Here is an 11,063-nt window from a genome sequence, read left to right on the forward strand (position 1 = left end):
CCATCACAAGGGACAATTAGTTTAAATCAAGAACTATGAAGGACCTTTTTAGTAACGTAAGTAAATAAATAAGTATTTTATGACTGGAAGTTGAATTAGCAGCTAAGATTGTTATTGGCTGTATCCTCAAAGGGGGTTGAAGTACCGTAAAATCATTGTCCTCCTGAGAGGTAACATTACGGTTTAAAAACGGTTTAAGTCAGATTGAATCTTCCACTTTTTTAATCGTAGAATATGTGTCATTTTAATTTGTGGCTGCATACAGTCGCCAGCAGCTAAAGGGATAGCATACAGTCAGGGACCATGCAGGTAGCAGAGGTACTGTAAGTCCCCATGGTCCCTGGTATGGTGATATACCCTCTGTTGTTGGCGATCCATGGCCTGTTTTTATATTGTACTGTCCAAATAGTCATACTATATTTTTGTAAGTTTCCACGCTAGTTTTAATAGTAAGTGTGATAGTCTAGTGATTTTACTGTCCTTCGTAGACAGGGTCGTCATAATATGCATATATATTCTTTTTTGTCATGTATGTTCTGGTCACGATATGGCTGCAATATTGCCGATGTGACGTTAAATATAAACTCACTCACTTATACGTTGTTTACTGGTCATGAGAGGACCATGGGTTGAGGCACCCTCGATGTTTGTTTATGGTCCCTGAGCCCTTCATGGAAGCAAACATAGAAGGTACCTCAACCCATGGTCTCCGAGGGACCAGCGAACAACGTATTCATCTTACCGAACACCTCAATGTTAATTTTGAACTGTTAAAGCATGAGTACAGGATCGTACAAGTCCGGCAACCTGTGTGAATCAAGCGGAACGAATCTTGCATCTTGCTATTGAAAAAAACAGATTTATCTCCCTTCCATCGACTTGCATTCTTAAAACATCGGTAATTTCTGTGCATCATGCGTGATGGAATGTTATTCGAGGTAACTACCACGAAGTGCCGAATGAGTAGCTATTGGGAGCGTGGTACCGTGTGTTGCAGTACACCTCGCCTGTACACTGGGTGCATTGAAAATATTAGAAGATCGCTCAGCCAATCAGAGGTAAGATAAGTGCATATCACCAAATGCAATTGTATAGTAAGCTTTGGTACCAACGTCCACGGAAGATAACCGTGTCATGCAATGCACTGGCACAAAGCGAGTGCTACTCTGAGTGACCACTTCTCTCTTGTGAGTGAGTTGATATTTAGCGTTACATTAGCAATATTGCAGCCAAATTGTGACGAGAACAATTTCATTTTTATCAATATTAAAATCAATATATTTTCAGAACACTTGCGTTCTAACCTGCCATTTAATGTACGTGTGGCTCTATTTTATTTAATGGCAGTGGTTGTTACTTGCATACCTGCCTACTGAAAAATGTAAATATACACGTGCGCTAAAGTTAAGCGCCACTCTATTTTTGTGATCTATCATAACGAGATGTATGCCTGTCATTGACATCATTGGTTTGATAATGTTTGGCAACTAAACGGGCGATGACCTTGTGATGACGACCCATTTGTCTTGCAATGGCCCTGCATGACATGCCATCATGTTTCAGGCCTATCACATCCCATCTGTCAGCGGCAGTTAACATTTTCCTCACCATGACTGATTTTCTAACTGTATATATCTGTGATATCTGATATCTGTGAACAACTATACTAGTTGTTTTACTGATGTTTATAATGTTATTATTGTTTGACCTGACGTTGTCCTGCTGAAAGAGCTGCCGTTGACGGTCAACGAGGTGCATATGGTCGAAGTATCGATTGGCCGTTAGATTGCCTTGGACAAGCACACGTTCCGATCTGCGGGTGTATGAGATGGTCCCCCACACCATAACACTGAGTCTCCCTTCACCGAATCTGTTCACCTGTCCGATGCAGTTAGGAGCAAAACGTTTATGACGTCGTCTGTAGACACGGTCTCTGCCATCACGTCGCCTGAGGAGATAACGGGATTCATCGCTAAACCATATGCGCCTCTAGTTTGCCAGTTTCCATGGCAGCGCCGTGTCACACCATCTCCCTCGTCGACGTCCACGTAGTCGTGTCAAGGAGGGGGCAACTTTTAGACTTTTTGCACGTATTCCTACTTCACGGAGACGGTTCCTGATTGTCTGATCGGACACTCTTCGGGCTCTGAACTGTTCTTGTGCTGTGTCCCGGGCGGTACGATGGCGGTGACGTAGGATGTTGATCCGGACGTACCGATCTAGGGCAGGTGTGGTGACTCTACGTCTTCCTGGTCTTGGAAGGTCATTTGTCGAATTTGTTTGACGATCCCACAATCGAGTTATGGTGCTGGGATGAACGTTGAAGATCTTTGCCACCTCACTGTTTGATTCGTCCGATTGCCTGATTTCGATCGGCAGCGTTGATTGATTGAGTGAGTTAATATTTATTGTCATATCGGCAATATTGCAGCAATATCGTGACGAGAGCAATTTAATTTATATCAATATTAAAAACTGAATTGAAAACGTAAAAACCTGCCATCGAAGGACTGTAGAAAAACTGCCCTATCACTGATATGAACATAAAACTAGCATTGAGAGCTAAAACATTGCAATTAAAGAGGACAATGCGATAAATAACACGGGCTATAGATCGCCAATAACTGACAGTAGATCACAAAACTAGGGTCCATGGGGACTTTCAGTACCTTTGCTTCCTGCATGGACCCCAGCTGGATTCACACAATCCCTCAGTCATTGGCCATTATATTGAAATTTAGCCATTATTAAAACAACAAATATACTATGGTTAAAAGTTTGGCCGTATTAAATTTACATCGGAATGTTTTGGGACCTACGTACCAGAAAGTGTTAAGCAACGTTGGGTGCGGAGAGGTCTTGCATGGGTAATCGTGTTTAGCAGCTTGAACATACACATGGTCTCACCGTAGGTAATTAAGCGGATTTGTTAAAAATAACCAGCCGAAAATGGGTTCATTAACGTTGTTTGGGGAAGTTTGGGTTATCCGTGGTAATAATCATTTGCCTGTTAGCTTTATCAACATTTACGAAAATATAAATAAATACTAAATTTGTATTAAATACTAAATACTTAAATTTGTGGCACCCGTGAAGAGCCACCTCCTCGTGGTGGGTGCTGGGTAACGCTAAGTGCTCTCCTCCCGTGTGGACCCGGGGCAGAATGTGTCCACAGCACCCCATTGCTGGTCGTAAGAGGCGACTAAATTGGGCAACCTGTTTGCCGTGGGTTGCGCCCCTGTGTCGGTGGAGGAGGGGATCCTGGTGGCTGAGGGCATGGGAGCGATGAATAGCGTTCATTGTTATTGTTATATTCTGAGAGGGATACTTGGCCACGCTTTCTTGTTTTGGAAGCAAATGGTGAACGAACTCTTGCTTTCTATTCCCCATTTCTGTTAGAAAAGGGCCTACAAGGTAAAGCTGGTGAGTTGAAGAATGTTTCCAAATTACGGTCTGGGGGTCTTCTGGTAGAATGTGTCAGGAAGTCACAGGCCATTAATCTCATGACGTCAACCAAACTAGCTGACAGTCCAATTACATGTTCAGCACACAAGACACTTAACTTTTCCAAAGGACTAATCCGTGACAGAGATCGAAGTCTCGCTGACATTTCTGTGGAAGACATTGTCTCTCAACTCAGAAGTCATGGTGTCATTGAGTCAAAAAGATTCACATACCGTAAAGATGACCGTGTATTCCCGTCCAATACATATCTTTTGACTTTTGACACCCCAGTTCTGCCTCCTTCTATTAAGGTTGGATGTTTCTCCATGACTATAGATCTGTTTATCCCACGCCCTACTCGTTGTTTTAACTGTCAGAAGTTCGGCCATGGGCAAAATTCTTGTAGGAATAAGATAGCTTGCTTTAGATGCGAAGAACCTGACCATGATGGGAAAACATGTACCAACACCATCAAGTGTTTAAATTGCAAAGGAGACCATATGGCATCTTCTAAAGACTGTCCTCTTTGGAAATATGAGGCCACTATGCAGAGATTAAAAAGTGAAAAACGACTGAGTTACTCTGATGCCAGAACACAAGCCAGACTTCTTGCACCTATTTCAGAAAGTCCATCCTATGCTTCAGTAGCTAAAAAGGTCACGGTGTCTATACCCTGTCAGACAGATCTTTCCTGGGTACATTCCGACCATCCCAAATCCCTTTCAGATCAATTACAAAATACCGTGAGTTCCAAACCGGTCACAGATCCATCACCAAAACAGAAAGGAACATCTTCTACACAGACAGACTCAAATCAAATCAAACCGTCCAAATCTACCAAAGTGGATACAAAGAAAAAACATATTCAGTCTGACAGATTGCCAAAAGCACTAAAAGATACAGTGCAATTCCATCATAAATATGGATTGCTCGAAGATATGGATACTGAAGTATCCACCCGTGTGAGCCCTGGTGGCCATTCAAATGGTCATTCACCCAAAAAGAAAGGTAGAGCAGTATCTCCTGTTACTGCTCCTTAGATACTTATCCCTCCATGAGCCATTCAGCTAATCTAGTACAATGGAATTGCAGAGGACTTAAACATAACTTTCATGAAGTACAGTTGTTAGTGCAAGACCTTAAACCGTCAGCACTATGTCTCCAAGAGGCGTATCTCAAACATACTGATACATTTGATTTAAGGCATGACACTTGTTATCACTCTTTTTCTCCTCCAGGGGATAAAGCGACTGGAGGTTCAACTATATTAGTTAGACGTAACATCATTCACAGCGATGTTCATTTGAATACCAATCTCCAAGCGGTAGCTATTCGCCCCAGCCTGCACATTGCGTTTACTCTGTGCTCTTTGTACATTCCACCTTCATCTGTTCTCCGACAAACTGATCTCCAAAATCTCTATGATCAATTACCAAAGCCCTGTATCATCATGGGCGATTTGAACGGGCACAACCCTCTATGGGGAAGTACAAGCACAAACCATAAAGGTCAGATTATTGAGGATTTTATATTTGATAATAACTTGTGTGTTTTTAATGACGAATCAAACACCTATTTACATCCTGGAACAGGAACCTATTCTGCACTTGATCTATCCCTCGTTGATTCGAATGTTTACAACGAATTTGACTGGTCTGTTCATGATGACCTTTGCGGAAGTGACCACTTCCCAACTGTCCTAAAAGCTATCAAACCCGATGATGATCCCCCTTTATCACGGTGGAATTTTAATAAAGCCAATTGGCCTTTATATGAAATGCTGTGTATGGAAAAATTAATACCGGAAAACTTTATGAATGTATCAGATCCGATAGAGTTGTTTTCAGCTGAGTTAAATGAAATCGCTGACCAATCAATTCCTATGTCCTCTGAAATTCCACACCTTCGTAAACCATGGTTCAACAATGAATGTAAACAAGCAAGAAAGTGTAGGAAGAAAGCAGAAAGATACTTTCGCAGACATCCTACCGTCCACAACTTAAATACTGTTAAAATTACGAGTGCCAAAGCACGACGAACTTATAAACAAAACAACATTTCTTGGAGGAAATATGTTTCCAACATTAATTCGCGCACACCCATGTCTAAGGTGTGGAATATGGTCCAAAGAATAAAAGGCAAAGGTTCCAAATCCTCTGTTAAACATCTCAAAGAAGGTGATAAATTGATAACTGGTAAGGGTGACATTGCCAATAAAATTGGTGAAACTCTTTCCAGAAATTCATCATCATCAAATTATATACCTCAATTTCAGAAATATAAAAATCGACAAGAAAAACAAAGAATTAACTTTGACTCCAATAACGGTGAAGATTATAATGAAGTATTTTCATTACATGAGCTACATACTGCTCTCAAGCAAGCTCATGATACTGCACCTGGTGATGACAACATTCATTACCAGTTACTGAAACATTTACCTGAGACATGTCTTTTGACACTTTTGGAAATATTTGACCGTATTTGGATTTCAGGAAATTTTCCTCAGTCGTGGCACAATGCCATTGTAATCCCCATACCAAAGCCTGGCCGGGATCATACAGATCCCTCAAATTACCGCCCTATATCGTTAACCAGTTGCGTTTGTAAAACCATGGAACGAATGGTAAACAATAGATTAGTCTGGTATTTGGAAACGAATAATCTTATCATGGATATTCAATGTGGTTTCCGGAAAAACCGAAGTACTATTGATCATTTAGTACGATTAGAATCCTATGTTAAGAATGCTATTGTAAATAAACAACACGTTGTATCAATTTTCTTCGATCTGGAGAAAACATATGATACCACTTGGAAGTATGGCATTTTAAAGGATTTATATGATTTCGGTTTGAGAGGTCGTTTGCCTCATTTTATCTCATAATATCTCATAATAAGTCCGAGTGGGATCATCCCTGTCTGACCATTATAATCAGGATCAGGGTGTTCCACAAGGCAGTATTGTGTCTGTAACACTCTTCAGTATCAAGATTAACAGTTTATCCAAAGTGATTCAATAGATGGATCACTTTTCGTGGATGATTTTAATATTTCTTGTCGTGGAAAAAAATATGCATACTATTGAACGGCAACTGCAGTTGTGCTTAAACAAAATTAACAAATGGTGTCTTGAAAACGGCTTTAAATTTTCTAAATCGAAAACCAAGTGTATACATTTCTGTCGAAAATACAAACCGCATAAAGATCCAGAATTGTTTTTAAATAACACTCCCGTCAAAGTCGTTAAGGAGGCAAAGTTCTTGGGTTTGATTTTCGACTCACATTTAACGTTTCTCCCCCATATAAAATCTTTAAAAAATAAATGCCTGAAGGCGCTGGATTTATTAAAAGTAGTTTCTAATTCAAAGTGGGGAGGTGATCAAGCTACCCTCCTACACTTATATCGATCACTTGTCCGCTCAAAACTTGACTATGGTTCCATCGTGTATGGTGGAGCCTGCAAAAACAACCTGAAACTATTAGATTCTGTCCATCACCAAGGTCTAAGACTTTGTCTTGGGTCCTTCAGAACTTCACCCATCGACAGTCTCTACGTTGAAGCAGACGAACCATCTCTTACCCAACGTCGTATAAAATTATCCTTACAATATGTTACAAAGTTATATTCTAATGAGTCTAATCCTGCATTTCACTGTGTCTTTAATTCAACTTATGAAGACTTATATAACAAGAAATCAATTCTTGTTCCACCTCTTGGGCTGAGAATTAAGCCTTTCATTACTGCTGCCGGCATTGAGCTAGATAATATAGCTCCATCCCGTCTTCTTTCTTCTCCTCTTTGGCAGTTGGTTAGACCACAAGTTGACTTAACGTTAACTACATTTAAAAAATCAGAAACTAATGACTTACAATATAAACAAGAATATCATCAATTAAAAAACAAATATAACAATTACAAATCCTTATTTACAGACGGATCCAAGGACGGTGGTGCAGTAGCTTGTGCCACGGTCATTGGATCCAGCACAATATCTTCTAGAATACCATATAACAGCTCTATTTTTACTGCAGAAGCAAACGCTATATTAACAGCTCTCAAATATATTCAAAGACACCCTAAACATAAACAATACATATTTTTTCTGACTCTCTTTCGTGCCTTCAGGCTATTAAAAACCTATTATGTAAACATCCACTTTTAATTTAAATTATTGAATTGTATAATTATCTTGCCACTGGTCAATACGACATCGTCTTCTGTTGGTTGCCCAGCCATGTTGGGATCTCTGGTAACACTTTGGCTGACCTTGCTGCTAAAGCAGCACTCAACAAATCTGTGACACCACGTCTTATTCCCTATACTGATTATAAAGCTACCATTAGATCTTACATCCGTGATCTGATGCAGAAGAAGTGGGACACCCAAGTAGATATCAATAAGTTACATGAAATAAAACCATATGTTGGTTACACCTACTTGGGTTGTCAGTCCAGATTTGAAGAGGTCATTATACGACGATGTCGTATTGGCCACACCAGGTATACACATGAATATATTTTGAAAGTTGAGGATCCTCCGTCCTGCATCCCTTGTGATGAAATAGTCACGGTTAAGCATGTTTTGCTTGACTGTGTTGAATATTCCATCAAAAGGGACAATTATTTCAAGTCAAGAACTATGAAGGACCTTTTTAGTAACGTAAGTTCTCATTTAATTATTGCATTTTTAAAAGAATTGGATTTATTGACTGACATGTAAATACATATTTTTTATGATTGGAAGTTGAATTAGTAACTGAGATTGTTAGTGGCTGTATCCTCGAGGGGGGTTGAAGTACCGTAAAATTAGTGTCCTCCTGAGAGGGTACGTAAGTCCAAAAACATTTGAAGTCAAATTTAGTCTTCCATATCTTTTTAGCCGCAGTATTTCCGTCATTTTAATTTGTGGCTAAGCTTGCATACAATCGCCAGCAGCTGAGGGGATGGTGTACACCCAGCTAGGGACCATGCAGGTAGCAGAAGTACTGAACGTCCCCATGGCCCCTAGTATGGTGCTCTACCTTCAGCTGTTGGCAATCTATAGCCTGTTTTTATATTGTATTGTCTGAATAGTGATATTGGTTTTAATTTTTGACGCTAGTTTTATTTCTTATTGTGATATTCTAGTTGTTTTACTGTCCTTCGTTGACAGGTTTTTACCATATACATAAATTCCTTCTTCCAAGAATCTTTTCGTCACGATATGGCTGCAATATTGCCGATGTGATGTTAAATATTAACTCACTCACTCACTTAAATTTGTTGTCAGTTTTATTACGGGATGGAAGCGCTTTTGAAAAAAAACCCCAAACATTTTGCACTATTTCATGCAATCACAGCTGTCCCATGTCTTTATCTCTTCAGATATTTGCAAACGGCAATGTGATTCTGATTTAGTGTAGTGGAAGGTTATGTTAAACAACAAACACCAACAAACAAGAAATTATTTTGTTATACACATGATAGATTTCATTGGAGGACCATTCTGAAATGTTAGTAAAATATATGCACTTGTGAGCAGAATGTGAGCAATGTGTACTTGAATAATTCTGGCAACATAATCATTTACTGAGCTGACGGCTTTTCAATGCCTAAATAAACGGAAGCACATCTTGACCTTATTGCAAAATCCAAATATATACACACTGACCCTTCTGGTGTAGCGAAAGCCGATATTTTCTTTGCATGGTCTGTGATGGGGATCTGCCAGAAGCCTTTTGATAAGTCAAACTTACTGATATATGTAGCTTTACCAGTCGATGCGATCATCCACTCCTTAGGATACGTAATTCATGAAACGATCAAAGGAAATTTAAATTTACCAACTGGTTTCATTTTAATTTGAACTGAAGTTGTTGGTCATCTATAGCCTGTTTTAATATTCTATCGCCCTCTATAGGTAAACTGTTTTAGATGTAATATATATTAGATGCAATATATATATAGTCAGTTATATATAACTGTGGAAATATCGTTCATTGCTAGAATTATAAGTGTAAATAAAGATGAAGTAATATCAAATATATGGCTTACAACATAGTGAACACGCTGAGTAGTGAAAAGATCTTTAAAGAAAATAAACAATAAAAGCAATCAACATGTGTGCAATCATATTGCGCTAACGCTAATAGTGAGTGAGTTAAGATCGGCAATATTTCCTTATCGCGACTTAGAAAGTTAAAAATTGGTGATAAATGGAAATTAGTTACAACTTATCAATAATGTTAGCATTATAAATAAAACAAGACATGGTTTTACGTTAGTCGCATTATGGTGACAGTGACATTACTTACATATTTAAGGGTACTTCCATTATTCATTAGCATGCATGCACAAAGTTAACGTAAATTATGCCAGAAGATATGAGGCTTGGTTTGACCCGCAGTATACACATGCATTTTGCCAGTCTGTATAACACAATAACAAACTTCACCCTCTGAAATATGATTCAGATACAAAACAAAAGAATACCAGGAACAGTGATCAAAATAAAGTTCAGAATTTAGTTCTTGCTTATGGTTAAAGCGTGGCAGCTCTACCACTCAATATAACTATTAGAATCTATCTTAACAGCCCTTTATGATGGGCAATTTGAAAATGGGTCTAGTTACCTGAACACCTAATAAACACTTTACTGATCAATCCATTATCATTTTCCCGACGTGTGAATAAGAGAAGGGCATATGTAAAATCAATCATATGATGACAATTGTAAGAGAAAATTACGGAGACCACAAATATAGGTTCGATGCGAAAGTAAGAGTTAATGGTATCAGATCTGATCGTGTAATTCGACGACTGGAGGTTTATTGGTCCATGAAGGAGAATGGTTGCTTGTTAGACGTTTGCGTAGATGCTGTGCGACTCAATGAACGCCGAAGCTACGTCATAACAAAGAGTAACGTCAGCCTGTACAATAAAAAAAGGATCTTAGTAGATATTCTTTATTTTGGTAATAATATTATCTGACTTAAATATAATTCTGCACGTCAAGGAATGTAATTGGGTGTCATGATCTGTGGAACTAAAAAGTTCCAACTCTTAGGTTTTACTTATTAGTTATTATACTGATAGGATGGGCAACATCTCCGGTGTTAGTAATGATATATATTATCCGGCAGGTAATAGGAGAAGGCAGGAATAAATCACGGCCAGGAATGTCAATTTCAAATCTGACTTAATTACAATTCATTAACTACAATCCACCTAAAACATGTACATCCGAATTGAAGATACAATGACAAGTTCAAAGGAATTTCGATGTTGAGATGAGAAGAGTTGATATTTAACAAATCCGATTTATTTTAACGCACATTCCAAGAAATAATTAAGCTCCTAATTTAAGAAGACTGTGTGCTATTGTATAATAAGTACAATAGGGATGAATGTAGGCACAAAACCGCCAAAATGCGTTTTGTTATGATAAGCATTTTTGTACACATACATGTTTATAAAACATATCCTCCAAAATATATTCGAAACATTCCCATCATTATTCTCAACACTTAATCTTAATCAGTATAACTTCATCTCCAAACATTCCAAACTAATGTTCCCTCAAGGGGCTCTTCTTCATATTCGATTTTTATAGTCAGTGTTAGGTATAACATAATTGG

At 38.6% G+C, this 11,063-nt stretch overlaps 2 protein-coding genes across 2 annotated transcripts in view; one reads left to right on the forward strand and one right to left on the reverse strand.

Moving 5' to 3' along the window:
• LOC137290332 (receptor-type tyrosine-protein phosphatase alpha-like) overlaps nucleotides 1–11,063 on the reverse strand; it is a 120,797-nt gene that overhangs the window by 83,648 nt on the left and 26,086 nt on the right. The window lies entirely within an intron of this gene.
• The window catches only part of LOC137290339 (uncharacterized), a 113,142-nt gene that overhangs the window by 49,949 nt on the left and 52,130 nt on the right, over nucleotides 1–11,063 (forward strand). The window lies entirely within an intron of this gene.

Source organism: Haliotis asinina, chromosome 7 (genome assembly GCF_037392515.1).
Source record: "Haliotis asinina isolate JCU_RB_2024 chromosome 7, JCU_Hal_asi_v2, whole genome shotgun sequence".
NCBI classification, from domain to species: domain Eukaryota; kingdom Metazoa; phylum Mollusca; class Gastropoda; order Lepetellida; family Haliotidae; genus Haliotis; species Haliotis asinina.